General features: G+C 38.1%; 1 long non-coding RNA gene across 1 annotated transcript; it reads right to left on the minus strand.

Moving 5' to 3' along the window:
• Positions 1 to 4,534: 4,534 nt before the first annotated feature.
• Positions 4,535 to 23,961, minus strand: LOC113887644. Its single transcript, XR_003509777.1, has 2 exons — positions 23,632 to 23,961; positions 4,535 to 4,939 (listed from the first exon to the last, which is right to left on the minus strand). It is a non-coding gene; the product is annotated as an uncharacterized LOC113887644 (long non-coding RNA).
• Positions 23,962 to 24,032: the final 71 nt, after the last annotated feature.

Raw genomic sequence — 24,032 nt, forward strand, 5'->3', positions numbered from 1 at the left:
ATCTTTCTCTTTTTTTTTTTCCTGGTATTTTTCAATCAACCTCCTCCCAATATCTTTCAACTGGGTGGATATTCCTGGTATCTTTTAACCAAGCCCCACCCAGTATCTAGACCTTGAGTGAGTATGCCCCAGTGTCTTTCAAGTGAGAGAGGGTAGGTACCTGCTATACTCCATCAAATAAAACTCAGGATCATCAACCAGTACAGAAGATCTGAGAACCAGGAGAGCCTCACTTAAATCTGTCTGGACTCCCAGAGGAGGCAGATGGGCAAAAGGGGCCACTGCTGGTATCAAGGCTCTAGATCCTTGTAGAGTTCAGGTGGAGGAAAAGAATCTGCTCTGCTGCCTTCATTGGTTGCCATAGCTGTTCACTTAAAAAATCGTGACATCCTAAAAGTTGAGAGTTATGTTTTATTTAGTGGAAATTTTAAGGTCTTAAGCCCAGGAGGCAGCATCTCAAGTAGCCCTCAGAGAATTGCTCTGAGGAGAAAGGGGCAGGGGGGAGTCAGGTTATATAGAAGTTTGCAACAAAGGACAGGTAGTTTTAACATCAAAAGTATCTTTGTGAATTAAAGAAAAACAAGTATCAAGGAATTTAGTGCTATTCCATGTATGGGAAGATGCATGAGTCTGGACTCACTGAAATCATTCCTTTCGTATGCATCTCAGCTATCTGGGGCCAGAATCTTGCATTTTTCACATCCTGAGCCCCTCAGTGCTCACCACAGGTAGTGCCTGCAACCTTATTACTTTCAGATAGCAGGTCTTTTTCTTCTTCCTGGGTGCCTCCAGGGCTCAGAAATTCACATTTGGAGGGTTGCTGATGGCTTTACCATCCTTGTTTACTGACATTGCAGAAATACTCCACTTCTCAATGCTAAAGGAAACCATCAGGCTTACCTGAACTCGCACAACATGAAGCTAATATCAAGGAGCTAATACTACCAATAATGGAGTTTTTCTTTGCCTCTAGGATAAATTGCACTGGGTTTAATTTGTGTATACAGAAAAAGGGACTTGGTCCAAACTTTTAAAGGCATTATAAATTGAACTCTGAAGTTCTCGTAGAATTCTTGATTTCTAGTTTAGTTGGAAATCTTCTTGAAGATATAAAGAGACAAATTAAAGAAAATGTAGCTATACAAATCAATCTTTTTATAGAATTTAGGTAGCAGAAATGTTCTTTGGGAAATTAAAAGCAACTATTTTTGTTTTACAAATCTCTACAAAGCAGAAATGTAAGTACAACCCACAAGGACTTGAGAAAGTCTAATTAACTCAATCAAGTAGATTCAAAACCAGAAGAAAAAGAAAGGGAAAAGTCTTTAAAAGTTAAGAGTTCTAGATATTATATGTAATTAAAAGTAATAAAATTAATAAGGGTCACATCTTTGTATGAAAGGGAGAAAGATACAAGGAATAGAAATGCAGTTTAAAGGGAAAAGAAAGTAATTTTTTCCTGGAAAGAAAACAAACAAACAAAAAAAAGGGTTAATAGGACAAAATTTGAAAGTAAAAAGGAAAATTGTAGAAGGTTTGCTGGAAAAGAAATCTGAAACAAGAGTTTTGTGCATGGTCAGGATTGGGTGATATTAAAAGAAAATTTAATTGAGTAAATAAATTTTAATACTAAAAGTAAGCTGTTACAGACCTAGAATTGGTTTTCTCTCCATGTTGTTTTCCCCTATAATATTCAGATGATATAATATAGTAACATTTTCCCTATTATATTCAGGTGATAAGACAGTATTATCAAAGAGATTACAGAATCTTCTTTGGTGGTATCAGTGATGCTCAAAGTTTAATGTATAGGTGTTGATAAAAGTTCTCAAGAAAAAACTTCACTTATACTGAAGGATGTAGCAAAACTTTTTTAGAGATTCTTGTTAATTCTTAACTAATATTCAGAATAGTATGAACTAATGACTGATTGATAATAGTTTATCTCCATCCAGTACTGTACATACAAGTACAAGAGCCAGTGGCAGGTTTCTGATTCAGCTCATTCTCCTTTATTTCTATATCTTACTACATAAGTAAAAATATCAAAGAGAATGCTTAAATATGATTTTTGCTTCTTTTTTAGTGCCTGAAAGAGGTAATTCAAACTTAAATCACTTCAGGAGTAGAACAGATAACAAATATTCAGAGCTCCTAATGAATGACAGTAGGGGTCTGTGAACTGTGACTAAAAGTATTTACATAAACACACACACACACACACACACACACACACGGGGTCTGTGAACTGTGACTAAAAGTATTTACATAAACACACACACACACACACACACACACACACACACACACACACAGAAGTAAAAGCCTGAGCCAATGTATCTGGGAGATATTCCTGACCTCAAGTTATAAAAATCTCCTAAATGGGAGGATCATCCTCAGGATGAATATGACCTGCAGCTAATATAATCTCAACAGACCAAGACTTGACTGATGCCAAAAACACATCTTTGGTTTTTCAATTTGTTCAAAGCCATGAGTGATTAAATTGGGTCTCAAAATATAATAAGAAATAAAGCTGTACAAACATAATAATAAGAAGTAAAGAAACTACAGCTTCCCTCCAATAGCCAGCTTGGTCGTCGTTTCTTATAGTGCTCTCCCCATCACCTCAACTGACTTCATCTCCTATGTATATAAAAAAGCATGCTTCTCTTTGGTCCTTCTCCTCCTAGGGTGTTAATGTCAGTGGGAGGTTGAAACAGGGAGGTAGGTGGTAGGTATATCTCTCATAAGCATATTTCCATAAAAGCCCATAAAGGTAAGGAGAGCTAAATACAACTTATTATATAAATAGAAGAAATAAGCAATTTTACTGTCTGGGTTATATTGACCATATTATTTTTGATACATGGTATAATATAGTTTGATCCAAAACTTATTTAATCTATTAACTCTGAATTTTTTTTCAAATAATAAGACATTTTAATTTTGAATATTTATAAATCATAAAAGTGAAACCAATAATACTTTAAATGATTTAACTGACAACTGAAAACTAAGAATCAGACAAGCTCAAAATCGCACAGCTGATTGAAGACTCAAAAGTTTCCCAAATTCTTGGAAAATATATTCTCCCAAAAACCTTGCTGGCTTATCCAGAATGATCTCTCTCCATCTAGGTTTGCAGATTTAGCAAACAAAAGTACAGTCGTTTAAATTTGAATCTCATATAGATATCAACTAACATTTTTTTTATTTTATTTTATTTTTAAACTTTACATAATTGTATTAGTTTTGCCAAATATCAAAATGAATCCATCACAGGTATACATGTGCTCCCCATCCTGAACCCTCCTCCCTCCCCATACCATATATATAGAATTTAGAAAGATGCTAACAATAACCCTGTGTACGAGACAGCAAAAGTGACGCTGATGTATGGAACAGTCAACTAACATTTTAGTTTAACTATGTTCCATGCAATATTTAGGACATACATGTGCAATATACATAATACATATTATGTGATACTAAACACTAAAATATACTAATTTAACAGACTAAAAACTGCAATACTTACAACATATTTATACTAAAAATATTTATTGTCTCTCTGAAACTCAAGTTGAACTGAGCACCCCGTATTTTATCTGGCAATCTATTTATCCCAATAGTGTTTTAGAAACCGCTTAGGCTGCAGTCCATGGGGTCGCAAAGAGTCGAACATGACTGAGTGACTTCACTTTCATTTTTCACTTTCACACATTGGAGAAGGAAATGGCAACCCACTCCAGTACTCTTGCCTGGAGAATCCTAGGGACAGGGGAGCCTGGTGGGCTGCCGTCTATGGGGTCACACAGTGTTGGACACGACTGAAGTGACTTAGCAGTAGCAGTTAAGTTTTATGTTCATTTTTTCTTTTTATGGCAATTCTAGTTCACTTTTTAGTCATCTACATTGTCTACAAAACAGATGTGTATAAAGCATAGCTTTAAGTTTATCTGATAAACTTAGGTCTTCATAAATATATAAAAACCAATCTTATTACTTTTTTGTCACTGTCTCATTCTCATTTCAAAACTTGTTCCTTGTTCTTTTTGGTATGTGTTCATGGTCATCTAAGTCCTTATAGAAGCTGTATAAGTTTGTCTTATAATTATAAATTTATTTGGACCTTATGATCTAAAGCTTATATATGAAAAATCCAGGTCAGGAAACACTATCGGTTAACTTGTAAGGCATATTAGCAAGTCCAAATTATCATTTTAATTTTGGAAATGGCTGTTTTCCTTGACCTCACTTCGATGTACCATTTTTTCTGCTAAACTCAAGTATAAAAAGCTTCAAATGGGTTCAGCCAGTTCATGAACTGAACCAGGTAGGTGTAGTTTGCTGCCAACAGCTTGCCCCCATATTCTTCTAGGATGCTTGTAATGCTGGTGTGTCATCATCCTTCAGTACTGAATGCTGCCTGCAATCAGAGGTCTTGGGAAAGAGCTCTTGGGAATTTGTTACCACATCAATTGACATAAACCTGAGAGTGTGGCTTGCATTGCTTCTAAGACTCTTCAAATAGTTTCTGAACTTCCTTTTATTCTGAAGGTTTAATTCAAGGACTCTTACAACAAATTGCTTTCTTGTATAAAATGAGAAATGTCTCCCTCTCAAGGAGAAGGAGCTGGGTAGGGAGTCATTAGTACGAAAGTTCACACAGCTGTTTTTAAAGAAGTTGTTTGTCTCGGCTTTTCCACAATATTTTTCATTTGTTGTCATTGTCAATGGAGCTTATAAAAAGTGAGGAGGAAAAATGAAAGCATTTTCACCCAGAACTGTTCTTCTTATTCAAGAAAAGATTAGTTCATTCATACTTTATCATAACAGTCATTCCTCAGCCTCAGCAATTGAGCAAATGCATTGTAAGTTGAGAAATTGCCTCCTATTGTATCTATTTGTTAGTACTCCATTTGTTTCAATTTCTCTAAAGGAATAGAAAAAAAAACGTATCAATATACATTATATAGAACATTATTTTATTTTTAAAAATTAATTAATGTTTTAATTGGAGGATAATTACAATATTGTGATGGTTTTTGCCATACATTGACATGAATCAGCCATAGGTGCACATGTGTCCCCCCATCCTGAACCCCCTTCCCACCTCCCCACCCCATCCCTCTGGATTGTCCCAGAGCACCTTAATATAAAATTCCTGTTTTATTATTTTTATGCCCCAATTCCATTGTTACAACACACAAAACTTTTTTGACATTTTAAATATTTAATCTTAATCAGATATCTGCATTGTAATGACACACTGAAGAAATGACTTGATTATGATCATTGTACTTATAGTACACATTTAAGAGTATAGGGCTCCATGTACACTGAGCTCACAAACATACAAATCACTCTTAAAAGACAAAATGACAAGAAATACACCCTGAGTGCCAAATATGTAAATGGTAACCTGAATTTTCTTACTTTGTTGAAAAGCATGAATCATTAAATTTACAGTTAAAAAATACATACAGAAAGTGCATAATTACATATAATATAACCAAGCTATAAAATACACTTACTTGCATATTATTCTAGAAAGCTATGTGTGTGTGTGTATATATATATATGTGTGTGTGTGTGTATGTTTGATGTAAACAGTCTACTAGGGACGAGATTATAGTATAGGGGAAAAACAAAACAAATTTTATTTCTTCACATGGCATACAAAGAGTGTGTGTGTGCTTAGTAGTTGAATCATGTCGGACTCTTTGAAACCCCATGAACTGTAGCCCACTAGGCTGCTTTGTCCATGGGGATACTCTGGGCAAGAATACTGGAGTGGGTTGCTATACCCTCCTTCAGGGGATCTTCCCAACCCAGGGATTGAAACCACGTCTCCCTCATTGCAGGCAGATGCTTTATTGTCTGAGCCAACAGGAAAGCCCATCCCTTCTCCAGGGAATCTTCTCTACCCAGGAATCGAATCAGAGTCTCTTGCACTGCAGGCAGATTCTTTACCAGGAATCGAATTAGAGTCTCTTGCACTGCAGGCAGATTCTTTACCAGGAATCGAATTAGAGTCTCTTCCACTGCAGGCAGATTCTTTACCAGCTGAGCTACAAGGGAAGCCACATGGTTATGTTTAAAATAGGAGCTTCTCAGGTGGCGCTAGTGGTAAAGAACCTGACTGTCAATGCAGGAGACTTAAGATACATGGGTCCAATCTCTGGGTTGAGAAGATCCCCTGGAGGAGGGCATGGCAACCCACTCCAGTATTCTTGCCTGGAGAAGCCAATGGACAGAGGAGCCTGGCAGGCTACAGTCCATGGGGTTGCAAAGTCGTACACAACTGAAGTGACTTAGCAGGCACATGTAAAGATTATTCATTTTTCCACAAAGAAGGAAATTAATACAGGCAAGGTGTTAAGCTAACATTCAATATTTATATTACTACAACAGTATAAATATTGAGAACTGACTTATCAGTAAAACTGTGGTTACACTTCTTTATTAGAGACACAGCTTTCTTTCCCCACCCCACCCCTAGGATTAATCAGGTCTAATTTCTAATATTAACGTATTATTTGGTTGTTTAATTTGCTCCTGTGGCATATAAATATCCTATAGAAATTGCAAATACTTCAGAATTCTGCCATGTTTTCCTTGTTAGGCCATCCCAGCTTCAGTCTCTGTCCTCCACTTCCATTCACACTAATTGCCTACTTAGCTGCACAAATCTCATCTTGAATGTCTCCTCTCCTTCACCCCTTCTCCCTCTTCCATGGATCTATTGTTGTCTGAAACCCAAGACTTTCCATTTCTCAGTTTACTTCCTAATTTAATGGAGCATACCCTTTAATATTCCCAAGGTTCATGGGAATTATTCAGATTTTCATTACATGTCTGAGGATAACTTTATCTTCCCATTTGATAAAGGTGAGCTTTTGAGTTGAAATCACTCTTCCTCTGGATTATTAGGAGATCACTCTATCTTCTTCTAGCATTTAGAATTTCTACTGAGAATTTCAATACTATGCATATTGGAAATATTTTGTATGTGAAATGTTTTTCCCTCTGAAGACTTCTAAGCTTTTCATTTGCACTTATTTCATTAGAATTTCTATTAAGAATTAATAATCATACATGTGTAGAGAGTTTCTTCTTATCCATCATTAAGGGAATTTGATGATCTTTAAATATTGAAATTCAAGTTTTTCATCCTAGAATATTTTCTTGAAACATATTATTTAAATAACTAATTTATTTACAACATTGTGTTGCATTTTGCCATACATCAGCCACAGATATACATGTCCTCCAGTTCTTGAACCTCCCTCCCACATCCCACCTTGTCCCACTCCTATATGTTGTCACAGGGCTTTGGATTTGAGCTCCCTGCATCATACAGCAAATTACTACTAGCTATCTATTTTAAATACATAGTCAAAGCTATGGTTTTTCCAGTAGTCATGTATGGATGTCAGAGTTGGACTATAAAGAAAGCTGAGCACCAAAGAATTGATACTTTTGAACTGTGGTGTTGGAGAAGATTCTTGAGAGTCCCTTGGACTACAAGGAGATCCAACCAGTCCATCCTAAAGGAAATCAGTCCTGGGTATTCATTGGAAGGACTGATGCTGAAGCTGAAACTCCAATACTTTGGCCACCTGATGTGACAAACTGACTCATTTGAAAGACCCTGATGCTGGGAAAGATTGAAGGCAGGAAGAGAAGGGGAAGACAGAGGATGAGATGGTTGGATGGCATCACTGGCTCAATGGACTTGAGTTTCAATGAACTCTGGGAGTTGGCAATAGACAGGGAGGCCTGGCATGCTGCAGTCCACGGGGTCACAGAGAGTTGGACACAACTGTGTGACTGAACTGAACTGAATGTATGTTTCAATGCTACTTTCTCAATTCATCCAATCCTCTCCTTCCCCTACTGTGTCCACAAGTCTGTTCTCTCTGTCTGTGTCTCCATTCATTTCAGTTCAGTTCAGTCTCTGAGTCGTGTCCGACTCTTTACAACCCCATGAACTGCAGCACACCAGGCCTCCCTGTCTATCACCAACTCCCAGAGTTTACCCAAACCCATGTCCATTGACTTGGTGATGCCATCTAACCATCTCAACTTTTGTTGTGCCCTTCTCCTCCTGCCTTCAATCTTTCCCAACATCAGGGTCTTTTCAAATGAGTCAGTTTGTCACATCAGGTGCCCAAAATATTTGAGTTTCAGCTTCAACATCAGTCCTTCCAATCAACACCCAGGACTAATCTCCTTTAGGATGGACTGGTTGGATCTTCTTGCAGTCCAAGGGACTCTCAAGAGTCTTCTCCAACACCACAGTTCAAAAGCATCGATTCTTCTGTGGTCAGCTTTATTTATAGTCCAACTTTCACATCCACACATAACTATAGGAAAAACCATAGTCTTGACTAGATGGACCTTGTTGACAAAGTAGTCTTTGCTTTTTAATATGCTATCTAGGTGGGTCTCCATTGCTGCCCTACAAATAGGTTCTCCTTCCTGAAAACCTTCTGGCTAATCCTGTTATCTTAAAATGTAAATTATGGGAGTGGGTCTAGTAAGATCTTTACAATCTCCAGGCATTCTTTTGATTCATTGTAATAACTAATTAAAAAGTATATAACTCCCTTTCTAACACTAGCGAGGGGGCACTCTTTTTTCCCTTCTGATGTCTTTGTCAGAAGCTTTCTTTATCTCTTTTATACTTTAATAAAACTTTATTACACAAAAAGCTCTAAGTGATCAAGCCTTGTCTCTGGCTCTGGATTGAATTCTCCTCCAGAGGCCAAGAATCCCAGAGTCTTTCATGGTTCAGCAACAACCTTTCAATTGTTTGTAGAGATTTTGATTGTGTCAACTCTGACAGGTGTGAGGTGATACCTCATTGTAGTTTTGATTTGAATTTCTCTAATAATGAGGAAGTAAAGTTATGACCAACCTAGATATCATATTAAAAAGCATAGATACTAATTTGCCAATGAAGGTCCATCTAGTTAAGGCTATGGTTTTTCCAGTGGTCATGTATGGATGTGAGAGTTGGACTGTGAAGAAAGCTGAGCACCGAAGAATTGATGTTTCTGAACTGTGGTGTTGGAGAAGACTCCTGAGAGTCCCTTGGACTGCAAGGAGATCCACCCAGTCCAACCTAAAGGAGACCAGTCCTGGATGTTCATTGGAAGGACTGATGCTGAAGCTGAAACTCCAATACTTTGGCCACCTCATGTGAAGAGTTGACTCATTGGAAAAGACCCTGAGGCTGGGAGGGATTGGGGGCACGAGGTGAAGGGACGACAGAGGAGGAGATGGCTGGATGGCATCACCGACTTGATGCACATGAGTTTGGGTGAACTCTTTGAGTTGGTGATGGACAGGGAGGCCTGGCGTGCTGTGATTCAAAGAGGGGTCGCATAGAGTTGGACACGACTGAATGACTGAACTGAAACGAATTGAATAATGAGTGACGCTGATGCTTAGTACCTTTTCAAATGTTCATTAGCCATCTGTGTGTCTTCTTTGGAGAAATGTCTGTTTATGTCTTTTGTCCACTTTTGATTGGGTTGTTTGTTTTTCCACTATTGAGTTGAATGAGTTGCTTATATGTTTTGAAGATTAATCCTTTTTCAGTTGTTTCATTTGCTGTTATTTTCTCCCATTCTGAGGGTTGTCTTTTTACCTTGTTTATAGTTTCCTTTGTGGTGCAAAAGCTTTTAAGTTAAACTAGGTGCCATTTGTTTCCTTTTGTTTTTATTTCCATTACTCTAGGATATGCGTCATAGAGGACCTTGCTTTGATTTATTTCAAAAAGAGTTCTGCCTAAGTTTTCTTCTATGAATTTTATAGTTTCTGGTCTTACATTTAGGTCTTTAACCACACATTTTGAGTTTATCTTTCGGTATGGTATTAGGGAGGATTCTAATTTTAATTCTAGTTTTCCCAGCACCAGTTATTGAAAAGACTGTCTTTCTCCACTGTATATTCTTTCTTATTTTGTCACATATAAGGTGCCCACAGTTGTGTGGGTTTAACTCTGAGCTTTCTAGCTTGTTCCATTGGTCTGTATTTCTGTTTTTGTTTCAGCACTGTATTTGATGACTGTAGCTTTTTGTAGAGTCTGAAGTCAGGAAGGTCGATTCCTCCAGCTCCATTCTTCTTTCTCAAGACACTTTGAATATTCAGGGCCTTTTGTGTTTCCATACAAGCTGTGAAAGTTTTCATTCTAGTTCTGTGAAAAATACCATTTGTAGTTGGGTAAGTATTGCATTGAATCTGTAGATTGTTTTGGGTAGAATAGCCATTTTCACAATATTGAGCCTTCCAATCCTAGAACATGGTATACCTTTCCATTTGTTTGTGTTATCTTTGATTTCATTCATCAGTGTTTTAGTTTTTGCATACAGGTCTTTTGTCTCTTTTGGTAGATTTATTCTTCAGTATTTCCTTTTTTTATTGCAATGGTGAATGCTATTCTTTCCTTAATTTCTGATTCTTATTTTTCATTATTAAAATATAGGAATGCAAGAGACTTCTGTATGTTAATTTTATATCCTGCAACTTTGTTATATTCACTGATAAGTACTAGAAAATTTGCGGTGGCATTTTTAGGGTTTTTTATGTATACTATAATATCATCTACTGAGAGTTTTTTACTTCTTCTTTTCCAATCTTGATTACTTTTGTTTTTCTTTTCTTATTGCCATGGTTAGGACTTCCAAAACTATGTTGAATGCTAGTGGCAAGAGTGGTCACTTTTGTTTTGTTATTGATTTTAGAGGAAATGCTTTCAGCTTTTCACCATCAAGGATGATGTCTGCTATGGGTTTTTCATGTACTGTTCTGTGCTGTGCAAAGTTGCTTCAGTCATGTCCAATTCATTGTAATCCTATGGACTTTAGCCTGCCAGACGCCTCTGTTTGTAGGATCCTCCAAGCAAGAATACTGGAGTGGATTGCCATGCCCTCTTAAAGGAGATCTTCCTGACATGGGATCGAGCCCACATCTCTTATGTCTCCTGCATTGGCACTGGGTTCTTTACTTTAGTGCCACCTAGTATATGGTCTTTAGAAGCAAAAGATATTAAACAGAGGTGGCAAGAATACACAGAAGAAATATTTTTAAAAGATCTTATTGACCTAGATAACCACCATAGCGTGATCACTCACTTAGAACCAGACATCTTGGAGTATAAAGTGAAGTAGAACTTAGGAAGCATCACTATGAAAAAAACTAGTAAAGGTGATGGAATTCCAGTTGAACTATTTAAAATCCTAAAAGATGATGTTATCATAGTGCTGCATTCAATATCCTAGAAAATTTAGAAAACTCAGCCATGGCCACAAGACTGCAAAAGGTCAGTTTTCATTTCAATCCCAAAGAAAGGCAATGTCAAAGAATGTCCAAATCACTGCACAATTTCACTCATCTCATACATGGACATCGCCAGATGGTCAACACTGAAATAAGACTGATTATATTATTTGCAGCCAAAGATGGAAAAGCTCTGTACAGTCAGCAAAAACAAGATTGGAAGCTGACTGTGGCTCAGATCATGAACTTCTTATTGCCAAATTCAGACTGAAATTTAAGAAAGTAGAGAAAGCCACCAGACCATTCAGATATGACCTAAATCAAATCCCTTATGACTATACAGTGGAAGTGAGAAATAGATTTAAGCGACTAGATCTGATAGACAGAGTGCCTGATGAATTATGGATGGAGGTTCGTGACATTGTATAGGAGACAGGGATCAAGACCATCCCCAAGAAAAAGAAATGCACAAAAGCAAAATGGCTGTCTGAGGAAGCCATACATATAGCTGTGAAAAGAAGGGATGCAAAAAGGAAAGGAGAAAAGGAAAGATATACCCATTTGAATACAGAGTTCCAAAGAATAGCAAGGAGAGATAATAAAGCCTTCCTCAGGGATCAATACAAAGAAGTAGAGGAAAACAATAGAATGGGAAAGACTAGAGATTTCTTCAAGAAAATTAGAGATACCAAAGAAACATTTCACGCAAAGATGGGCTCAATAAAGGACATAAATGGTAGTTATCTAAGAGAAGCAGAAGATATTAAGAAGAGGTGGCAAGAATACACAGAATAACTGTACAAAAAAGATCTTCACGACCCAGATAATCGTGATGGTGTGATTACTCACGTAGAGCCAGACATCCTGGAGTGTGAAGTCAAATGGGCCTCAGGAAGCATCACTACGAATAAAGCTAGTGAAGGTGATGGAATTTCAAATCGTGAAAGATGATGCTGTGAAAGTGCTGCACTCAATATGCCAACAAATTTGGAAAACTCAGCAGTGGCCACAGGACTAGAAAAAAGTGAGTTTTCATTCCATTCCCAAAGAAAGGCAATTTAAAAGAATGCTGAAACTACTCCACAATTGCACTCATCTCACACGCTAGTAAAGTGATGCTTAAAATTCTCCAAGCCATGCTTCAGCAATACATGAATTTTGAACTTCTAGATGTTCAAGCTGGTTTTAGAAGTCAGAGGAACCAGAGATCAAATTGCCAACATCCAATGGCTCATTGAAAAAGCAAGAAAGTTTCAGAAAAACATCTATTTCTGCTTTATTGACTATGCCAAAGCATTTGACTGTGTGGATCACAATAAACTGTGGAAAATTCTGAAAGAGATGGGAATACCAGACCACCTGACCTGCCTCTTTAGAAACTTGTGTGCAAGTCAGGCAGCAACAGTTAGAACTGGACATGAAACAACAGACTGGTTCCAATAGGAAAAGGAGTACGTCAAGGCTGTATATTGTCACCCTGCTTATTTAACTTATATGCAGAGTACATCATGAGAAACACTGGGCTGGAGGAAGCACAGGCTGGAATCAAGATTGCTGAGAGAAATATCAGTAACTTCAGATATGCAGATGACACCACCCTTATGGCAGAAAGTGAAGAAGAACTAGAGCCTCTTGATGAAAATGAAAGATGAGAGTGAAAAAGTTGGTTTAAAGCTCAACACTCAGAAACTAAGATCATGGCATCTGGTCCCATCACTTCACGGCAAATAGATGGGGAAACAGTGACTGATTTTATTTTTCTGGGCTCCAAAATCACTGTAGATGTTGATTGCAGCCATGAAATTAAAAGACGCTTGCTCCTTGGAAGGAAAGTTATGATCAACCTAGACTGCATATTGAAAAGCAGACATTACTTTGCCAACAAAGGTCCATCTAGTCAAGGCTATGGTTTTCCAGTGGTCATGTGTGGATGTGAGAGTTGGGCTATAAAGAAAGCTGAGCACTGAATAATTGATGCTTTTGAACTGTGTTGTTGGAGAAGACTCTTGAGAGTCCCTTGGACTGCAAGGAGATCCAACCAGTCCATCCTAAAGGAGATCAGTCCTGAATATTCATTGGAAGGATTGATGCTGAAGCTGAAACTCCAATACTCTGGCCACCTGGTGTGAAGAGCTGACTCATTTGAAAAGACTCTGATGCTGGGAAAGATTGAGGGTAGGAGGAGAAGGGGACAACAGAGGTTGAGACAGTTGGATGGCATCAGTGACTCAATAGACATGGCTTTGGGTGAACTCTGGGAGTTGGTGATGGAAAGGGAGGCCTGGTATGCTGTGGCTCATGGGGTCGCAAAGAGTAGGACATGACTGAGCGACTGAACTGAACTGAACGCATGCTAGTACAGTAATGCTCAAAATTCTACAAGCCAGGCTTCAACAGTACATGAACCAAGAACTTTCAGACGTTCAAGCTGGATTTAGAAAAGGCAGAGGAAACAGAGATCAAACTGCCTACATCTGGTGGATCATAGAAAATGAACAAGAATTCCAGGAAAACATCTACTTCTGCTTCATTCACTATACTAAAGCCTGGACTGTATGGATTATCAGAAACTGTGGAAAATTCTTCAAGAGATGGGAATACCAGACCACCTTACCTGCCTCCTGTGAAACCTGCATGCAGGTCAAGAAGAAGTAGCTAGAACTGGACATGGAAAAAAAATGACTGGTTCCAAATTGGGAAAATAGTACATCAAGGCTGTATATTGTCACCCTGCTAATTTAACTGATATACAGAGTACATCATGCAAAATGCCAGGCTGGATGAAGCAGAAGCTGGAATCAAGATTGCCAGAAGAAATGTCAATAACCTCAGATATGTAGATGACATTACCCTTATGGCAGAAAATGAAGAAGAACTACAGAGCCTCTTGATGAAGGTGCAACAGGAAAGTGAAAAAGCTGGCTTGAAACTCAATATTCAAAAAACTAAGAACATGGCATCCAGTTGCATCACTTCATGGCAAACAGATGGGGAAAGAATGGAAACAGTGACAGACTTTATTTTCTTGGGTTCCAAATTCACTGCAGATGGCAACTGCAGCCATGAAATTAAAAGACATATGCTTCTTGGAAGAAAAGCTATGACAAACCTAGACATTATTAAAAAGCAGAGACATTACTTTGCCAAAAAATGTCCATCTAATCAAAGCTCTGGTTTTTCCAGTATTCATATATGGATGTGAGTTGGACCATAAAGAAGGCTGAGCACTGAAGAATTGATTCTTTTTAACTGTGGTGTTGGAGAAGACTCTTGAGAGTCCCTTGGACAGCAAGGAGGTCCAACCAGTCCATCTTAAAGGAAATCAGTCCTGAATATTCATTGGAAGGACTGATGCTGAAGCTGAAACTCCAATACTTTGGCCACCTGGTGAGAAGAGCTGACTCATTAGAAAAGACCCTGATATTAGGAAATTAGAAGGCAGGAAAAGAAGAGGATGACAGAGGACAAGACAGTTGGATGGCATCACCAACTCAATGAACGTGAGTTTGAGCAAGCTCCAGGAGGTGGTGAAGGACAGGGAAGCCTGGTGTGCTGCAGTCCATGGGGTTGCAAAGAGTTGGATATGACTGAGCAACTGAACAACAGTGTTGAGGTACATTCCTTCTTCGGGGCTTCCCTGGTGGCTCACACATTAAAGTCTGCCTGCAATTTGGGAGACCTAGGTTCAATCCCAGGGTCTGGAAGATCTCCTGGAGAAGGAAATGGTAACCCACTCCAGTACTCTTGTTGGAAAATCCCATGGATGGAGGACGGAAATCCCATGGACAGAGGATATGGTGTATCACATTGATTGATTTGTCTATATTGAAAGATGCTTTCATCCCTGGAATAAAGCCCACTTCATCATGATGTATGGTCTTTTTAATGTGTTGTTTGCTAGACTTTTGCTGAGGATTTTTACATGTATGTTCATCAGTGATATTGGCCTGTAATTTTCTGTGTGTGTGGGGGGCATCTTTATTTGATTTTGATATCAGGGTAATGGTGACCTCATACAATGAGTTTTGGAATTTTCCTTCCTCTGAAATTTTCTGGAAGAGTTTGAGCAGGATAGGTATTAGCTCTTCTCTGAAATTTTGGTAGAATTTCCCTATGAAGCCATATGGCCCTGAGTATTTCTTTCTTTCTTTTTTTCCTTCTCATTACAGTTCCAGTTTCCCTGCTTGTGATCACCTGCTCAAATATTCTTTCTTCCTGGTTCAGTTTTGGATGGTTATACTTTTCTAAGAATTTGTCCATTTCTTTCAGGTTGTCCATTTTATCAGCATATAGTTGCTCACAGTAGTTAGTCTCTTATGGTCCTTATTTCTGTATTGTCTGTTGTAACTTATATTTTATTTCTAATTTTATTGATTTGAGTCTTCTTTCTTTTCTTGATGAGTCTGGCTAATGATTTGTCTTATGTGCTTATCTTCTAAAGGAACCAGCTTTTAGTTTTACTGATCTTTGATATAGTTCCCTTCATTTCTTTTTCATTTATTTCTGCTCTGATCTTTATGATGTCTTTCCTTCTACTAACTTTGGAGTTGTTTTGTTTTTCTTTTTCTAGTCGCTTTAGGTTTAAGCTTAGGTCATTTATTTGCTATTTCTCTTCTTTCTTGAGATAGGCTTATATTGTTACAAAATTCCCTCCTAGCACTGCTTTCAGTGCATCCCATAGGTCTTGAGTTGTGGTGTTTTCATTGTCATTTCCTTCTAGGTATTTTTTTTATCTCCTTTTTTATTTCATCAGTGACCTCTTGTTTATTCAGAAGTGTATTGTTTAACCTCCATGTATTTTTGTTTGTTTGTTTGTTTTCCCCCTGTAGTTGATATCTAATTTTACAGCACTGTGGTCAGGGAAGATGCTTGAGATGATTTCAATTTTTAAAAATTTACCAGTGCTTGATTTGTGACCCAAGATGTGAACTATCCTGGAGAGTGCTCCATGTGCACACACACACACACACACACGCAAAACCTACCGTTTTTGGATGAAATGCCGCATAGGTCCACTTAGTCCAATGTATCAGTTAAGCCCATGTCTCCTCATTTATTTTGTATCTGGATGATCTGTCCATTGGTGTGAGTGGAGTACTAAAGTCCCCAATAATATTGTGCTACTGTTGATTTCCCCTTTAATAGTTGTTAGCATTTGCCTTATGTATTGAGGTGCTCCTACACTGGGTGCATATATATTTATATTTTTTTTATATCTCCTTGGATTGATCCCTTGATCATTATGTAATATCCTTCATTGTCTCTTGTAACAGTCTCTATTTTAAACTCTATTTTATCTGACATGAATATAACTACTCCAGCTTTCTTTTGATTTCCATTTGAATGTAATATCTTTTTCCAGCTCCTAACTTTCAGTCTGTATGTGTCCCTAGGTCTGAGGTTGGTCTCTTTTAGACAGAATATATAGGGGTCTTGTTTTTGTGTCCATTCACACAACCTGTGTCTTTCTTTTGGTTGGAGCATTTAGTTCACTAATATTTTAAGGTAATTCTTTATATGTATGATCCTATTATCATTTATTTTATTTTTTTATTTGTTTTTGTAGGCCTTTTCTTTCTTTTATATGTCCTTTCTAGAGAAGTTCCTTTGCCATTTGTTTTAAAACTGGTTTGGCGGTGCTGAATTCTCTTAACTTTTGCTTACCTATAAAGTTTTTTATTTCTCCTTTGAATCTGGATAACGATGTTTACTGGATAGAGGAAAAAAAGAGAGAAATATAGAGACAGACTGGTAGTAAGAATGTCCTTGTGATTCCTTTCTTTTCCTCTTCACACAGTGTGCTCCAGTCAATCTGCCTACTCAGAACATCCTCCAGTATTTTTAGGAAGGTCTCTGGACCTGTTGTGGGCAGTGTGGGTTCAGCACAGACTCACATCTTGCCTGACACCAGTTTGTACTTTTTCCCAAAGTCCACAGTTGCACCTAAATTCCACAATCTCTCCTTTACTCATGCAGCCCCTGGTACTACACTTTGGCTTTCAGCTTGCCTTTGCTTGTCAGCCACTCTCTGTTGTCTATTCTCAGTGCAGACATGAGGGAGGGAATGTAGCAGCTTTTTGGGCTCACTTGATCAGTTGGGCTGGGGAGAGGGAAAGGTATGGCAGATACAGCTGGGATATATCGGGAGTGCCTGCTCCAGCTGAGACCTACAGTTAAGTTGCTACAGCCCAAGATGGTTCGTGTACCTTCCCCAGGGAGTTGGCTCCTGGTTGTAGGTCTCTTGGCAGAGCCAAGCTGATCTGACTCCCAGGAAGATGTGGGCAGTGGCCCATGCCCACTCATAGCTTGGTTGCTGCTGAGAGCCCTGAGGTCAAGACCATAGTGGCCTCTGGTCTTCTGCCTGTGGGACTGATGCCATGTTTCTTACATCTGGAGTTGCAGACCACAGGTGGCTCATCCCCCTACAGGCTTTGTGAATGCAGAGTCCTATGTTCTGTGGGCTTACTGTGTCAGAATATTCCTGTGGCAATGATCTTTTGCCTCTCTGACAGGCCCAGGCTTTTCCCTGGACTCCCTCAGATATGTCATACTAGCCCCCTCAGAGTATCATCACGGCAGTCAACCCCAGTCCTCTTCCTGATGTCTGACCCCCGAAGCATGAGCCTGAGCTCCAAGCCACCACTTGCTGCAAGTGTGCAAGTTGTTTCATGGCTGGGAAGTGCCATTCACAAATTATCTCTGTCATTAATTCTCTCGAGTTTGCCTTTAGAGCAACTGTCGCTATGCTCTCCTCTGAGATTCCCCTCTGAGCTCCCCTGATCCCATCTGTGAGCAGGTTTCCAAGTATGTGGAAACTTTTCCTGCTTCACGACCACCTTTTGGGGCTCAGGTCTCCTTCCTGAAATCTGTTGTCCTTTTTTTTTTTTTTTTAAATCTTTATCTTTTGCCCTACCTCATTCTGATGAGATTGGCTTGACTTCTTGGAAGTCTAGGGTCCTCTGCCATCATTCAGAAGGTGTTCTGTAGTTGTTCTACATGCAGATAAATTTTTGTTTTATGTTTGTGGGGCTGAAGGTGATCTTCCCATCTTACTCCTCTGCCAACTTGAAAGTCTCCAAAATTGTAATATACCATGTAAACCTCAACTGATACTAATGTTTACAAAATAGGTTCATTCTTTAGTTCTCTGTTAAATGAGTTAGGTGGATTTCCATATAAATTGAGTTTATGCATATCTAAGTTAGCTACCAACACAAATTCTTTTCCCAGGCAAGGCACTCACATGTATAGGATAAAATAGGCAGCCTTATTCATAAGAAGTGCAGTGACAGACTTATTTGACTTAGGTTCTCAGGGTCTTCCCTACCAAGACCCTGTCCTTAAAAAGAAAATAAAAATGGATACTCTGCTCACAAACTGCAGGAAACATAATCCCTTTTACACCATACCATGCACATCACACACATTAATGTCTCCAATAAAATAATACAATATATCCCATTGGAATTTTGTAAAACAGTGTCTTTTGACTTGAAATCCTGAAGTACTTCTTGTTTCAAAATAACAAAGTATCTCTGCAATGCTGCTGCTACAGTAATACTCTTTCTTATAGTACTACCTTGACCAGATACCTTGTATTGCTATATCTTGCAAATTTCATTGGGCACTGAGGCCTGATTCACCAATATCACTACCAGTCCTCCTGGAGAATGTTCTGTGGACTTTCTGCTGAATGTCCAAAGACTGCAGCTACTCATCTTCACCACAGTGTCTCACATGTGTATTTCTACTTAACCTTCCCTTAAGAGCAATTAGAAGTTTGTGTAACCTATAAGTTTGCTTACAGAGGAACCTACTCAAAATGATGAGTGAAGTGGACATAGGCAATCTGCCCAAAAAAGAATTCAGAATGGTGATCACAATGGTGAACAAAAAATTCAGGAGAAGAATGGATGCACAGAGAAAGTAGCTAAGTAGATTTTGACAATGAGTTAGAAAACATATAGAACAACCAAAGATGAACAATACAACAAATGCAAAGGAAAATACACTAGGAGGAAACCATAGTACTTTAAATAGTATAGAGGAACCAACCAGTGAGGTGGAATAGAATAGCAGAAAACACTGACGCTGAATAGAGATATTTTAAAAAATGAAAAGAAAGGTGGTGTTTTCAAGAGACCTCTGGGAAAACATCAAGGGCACAACCTCCCTAATATTTGCATTAGGGGGGTTTCAGAAGGAGAAGAGAGACACAAATGGGTTGAAAACATAACTGAAGACATACCTGAAAAATTCCCTAACATGGGAAAACAAAACAAAAACAAAAACAGATATAAGTCCAAGAAGCACTGAGAGTGACAAATAGGATTAACCTAAAAAGGAAATCAACAAGAATCCCTGTAGTTAAAATGGCAAAAACAAAAGATAAAGAATAAATATTAAAAGCAGCAAGAGAAAAGAAACACACGACATATGCAAATACTTTCATATGGCTTTCAGATGACTTTTCAACAGAAAATCTACAAGCCAAAAGTACGTGGCAAAATATATTTAAAGTAATGGAAGAAGAAAATGTACAAATAAGAACACTCTATGTGGCAAGGATCTCATTTGGATTTGTTGGAAAGGTAAAACGCCTCCCAGATAAACAAAAGCTGAAAGACATGAGCACCATCAAGTCATCATTAAAAGAAATGTTAAATGCACTGTTGTTGTTCAGTTACTCAGTCATGTCCAACTCTTTGCAACCCCGTGGACTACAGCACGCCAGGCTTCCCTGTCTTTCACCAACTCCCAGAACTTGTGCAAACTCATGCCAATGGAATTGGTGATGCCATCCAACCATCTCATCCTCTGTCATCCCCTTCTCCTCCTGCATTCAATCTTTCCCAGCATCAGGGTCTTTTCTAATGAATCCAGCTCTTCTCACCAAGTGGCCAAAGTATTGGAGCTTCAGCTTCAGCATCAGTCCTTCCAATGAATATTCAGGATTGATTTCCTTTAGGATGGACTGTTTGGATCTCCTTGCTGTCAAGGGACTCTCAAGAGTCTTCTCCAATACCACAGTTCAAAAACATCAAATCTTTGGCACTCAACTGTCATTATGGTTCAAATCTCACATTTATACATGACTAATGGAAAAACCATAGCTTTGACTAGACGGACCTTTGTTGGCAAAGTAATGTCTCTGCTTTTTAATATGCTGTCTAGTTTGGTCATAGCTTTTATTCCAGGGAGCAAGCATCTTTTAATTTCATGGCTGCAGTCACCATCTGCAGTGATGGTGACTGCAGGAAAATAAAGCTTTTCCTTGGAGCCCAGGAAAATAAAGTCTGTCACTGTTTACATTGTTTCCCCATCTACTTGCCATGAAGTGATGGCATCGGATGCTGTGATCTTAGTTTTTGAATGTTGAGTTTTAAGCCAAGTTTTTCAACCTCTTCGTTCATCTTCATCACTAGTCTCTTTAGTTCCTCTTCACTTTCTGCCATAAGGGTGATGTCATCTGCATATCTGAGTTAATTGATATTTTCCCCAGCAATCTTGATTCCAACTTGTGCTTCATCCACTCTGGCATTTTGCATGAGGTACTCTGCATATAAATTAAATAAGCAGGGTGACAATATACAGCCTTGATGTACTCCTTTCCCAATTTGGAACCAGTCCCTTGTTCCATATCTGGTTCTAGGTGTCACTTCTTGACCTGCATACAGGTTTCACAGGAGGCAGGTAAGGTGGTATTCCCATCTCTTGAAGAATTATCCACAGTTTGATGTGATCCACACCGTCAAAGGCTTTAGAGTAGTCAATGAAGTAGATGTTTTTCTGGAATTCTCTTGCTTTTTCTATGATCCGCCAGATGTAGGCAGTTTGATCTCTGGTCCCTCTGCCTTTTCTAAATCCAGCTTGACCATTTGGAAGTTCTTGGTTCACATACTGTTGAAGGCTAGTGTGGAGAACTTTGAGCATTACTTTCTAGTATGTGAAATGAGTGTAATTATGTGTTACTTTTAACATTCTTTGGCATCGGCTTTCTTTGGGATTGGTATGAAAACTGACCTTTTCCAGTCCTGTAGACAATGTTGGGTTTTCCCAATTTGCTGGCATATTGACCATAGCATTTTAACAAAATCACTGTAGCAGCAGCATTGGAGAGATCCTTTGTTATTTTGAAACAAGAAGTACAGATTTCAAATTACAAATGGCATTTTTCACAGAACTAGAACAAAAATATCTCATAATTCACATGAAAATGGAAAAGACCCTGAATAGCCAACGCAACCTTGAGAAAGAAGAATGGAACCAGAAGAATCCACTTTCCTGATTTTTGACTATACTACAAAGCTACAGTCATCAAGACAGTATGGTACTGGCATAAAACAGAAATAGAGACAAACGGAACAAGATAGAAAGCCCAGAGATAAACCCATGCACCTATGGGCACCTTAATTTTGACAAAGGAGGGAAGAATATACAATGGGGCAAAGATAGTCTCTTCAATAATTGGTGCTGGGAAAACTGGACAGATACATGTTAAAAGAATGAAATTAGAACACTTCTTAACACCATACACAAAGATAAACTCAAAATGGATTAAAGACCTAAATGTAAGATGAGATACTATAAAACTCTTAGAAGAAAACTCTTAGCAGAACAGTCTATGACATAAATCACACCAGGATCCTCTATCTACCTCCTAGAGTAATGGAAATAAAAGCAAAAGTAAACAAGTTGGACCTAATTAAACTTAAAAGTTTTTGCACAGCAAAGGAAACTATAAACAAGGTGAAAGGACAGCCCTCTGAATGGGAGAAAATAATAGCAATTGAAACAACTGACAAAAGATTTATTTCCAAAATACACAAATAGCCCATATAACTCAATACCAGAAATACAAACAACTCAATCAAAAAGTGGGCAAAAGCCCTAAATAGACATTTCTCCCAAGAAGGCATATAGATGGCTAATAAACAAATGAAAAGAAGCTGAACAACTCTAAATGCTGGCAGAATTCACCTGTGAAGCCATCTCCTCCTGTACTTCTGTTTTGGGGGCATTTTTATAATTGCTGATTTGATTTCATTACTAGCCATTGTTATGTTCATATTTTCTATTGCTCACTGGCCCATTCTTTAGAGACTGTACTTATCTGTGAGTACAACATTTAGAGAAGAGATAAAACCTATTTTTCTCAAATGATTAAAAAAAATACAGAGGAAACAATGCCTCCAAAGTCTTTCTATGAGGCCAGCATTACCCTGATATTGATAGCTTATGTGTATAGTGAATAGTGTTGCCAGATTAGTGGTCTCTGAATGAGAAGATTTAACTCCAGAACCAAAGACAGTCTCAGTCAGAGATTTGTGTAGATTTTTATTTAAAGTGAAAGTGACAGAAAAAGCTTCTGATATAGACATCAGAAGGGAGCAAGAGAGTATCCACATTGCTAATTTGGGTAGGGCAGTATATACTCTTCTGCTAGCTGCTGAAAACAGATAAAAAGAATATATCAAGGTTGTAAGAGTTACACTAGACCCTTTCCCAAGGCATACATCCTGAGATAACTTTGACACAAGATTAGCCTGGGAGAATGTGTTCTAGGCAATGTCTCTGGGCAAGATATACTGTTGCTATGTAATCAGGGGTACAAGTCTTGAGAAACAGGTTTCAAGGCAAGATTTGTTACAATTAAAATTATTAACATGAATCTAAGAAAAGCATTTTCATGAGTAAGACCTTGTGCTGGGTGATCATTAGCTCCTAAAGAAAAGTCAGTTCTCAAGCAAGATACATTGTTGCACAAGATTTAAGGAAAGCATGAGTGAGAATATTCACCTACTCCTTAAAGGGCCTTAATTTTTAACTCTTTCAATATCAAAACCAAAGACATAACAAAAGCAGAAAGAAAATCACAGGCAAATATCACTTATTAACATATATGCAACAGTCCTCAAGAAATATTAGTAATCCAAATCCAAAAATATATCAAATCAATTGTTTACCCAAATCAACTGGTGTTTATTCCAGGGATGTATACCTTTTTCAATATTGACAAATCAATGGGATATACCATATTAACACACTGAATAATAAAAACCTTGTGATTGTTTCAGTATGTGTTTAGTCACTCTGTCGTGTTTGACTTTGTGTGACCCCATGGACTGTAGTCCACTAGGGTCCTCTGTCCATGGAGCTTTCCAGGCAAGAATACTGGAGTAGGTTGCCATTTCCTACTGCAGGGGATCTTTCTGACCCAGGGATTGAACCCAGTCTTCTTCATCACCTGCATTGGCAGAAAGGTTCTTCTGACAAAATTTAACACCCTTCCACTTACATTAAAAATTCCAGAAAGTGAACATAGATAGAACATACCTGAATGCAGTAATGGCCATATACGACAATGCTGCAGCTAATATCATACTCAGTATTAAACAATCAGCCTTCCCATTAAATTCAGGAACATAACAGGGATGCCTATTCTTGCCACTTATATTCAACATAGTATTGGAACCTGATGAGAAAAGGAAACAAAAGTTATATAAACTGGAAAAGAAGAAGCAAAATTGCCACTATTTGCAGGTGACATAATACTCTATATAAATACCCCTAAAGCTGTCACACAAAAACTGTGAGATCTAATATGTGAATTCAGCAGGGTAACAGGATACAAGGTTAATATACAGAAGTCTCTTGGATTTCATCAGAAAGAGAAAATGAAGAAAAAATTTCCATTTAAAATGGCATCAAAAATAATAAAATATCTAGAAATAAAC

This window comes from Bos indicus x Bos taurus, chromosome X (genome assembly GCF_003369695.1).
Source record: "Bos indicus x Bos taurus breed Angus x Brahman F1 hybrid chromosome X, Bos_hybrid_MaternalHap_v2.0, whole genome shotgun sequence".
Taxonomy (NCBI): domain Eukaryota; kingdom Metazoa; phylum Chordata; class Mammalia; order Artiodactyla; family Bovidae; genus Bos; species Bos indicus x Bos taurus.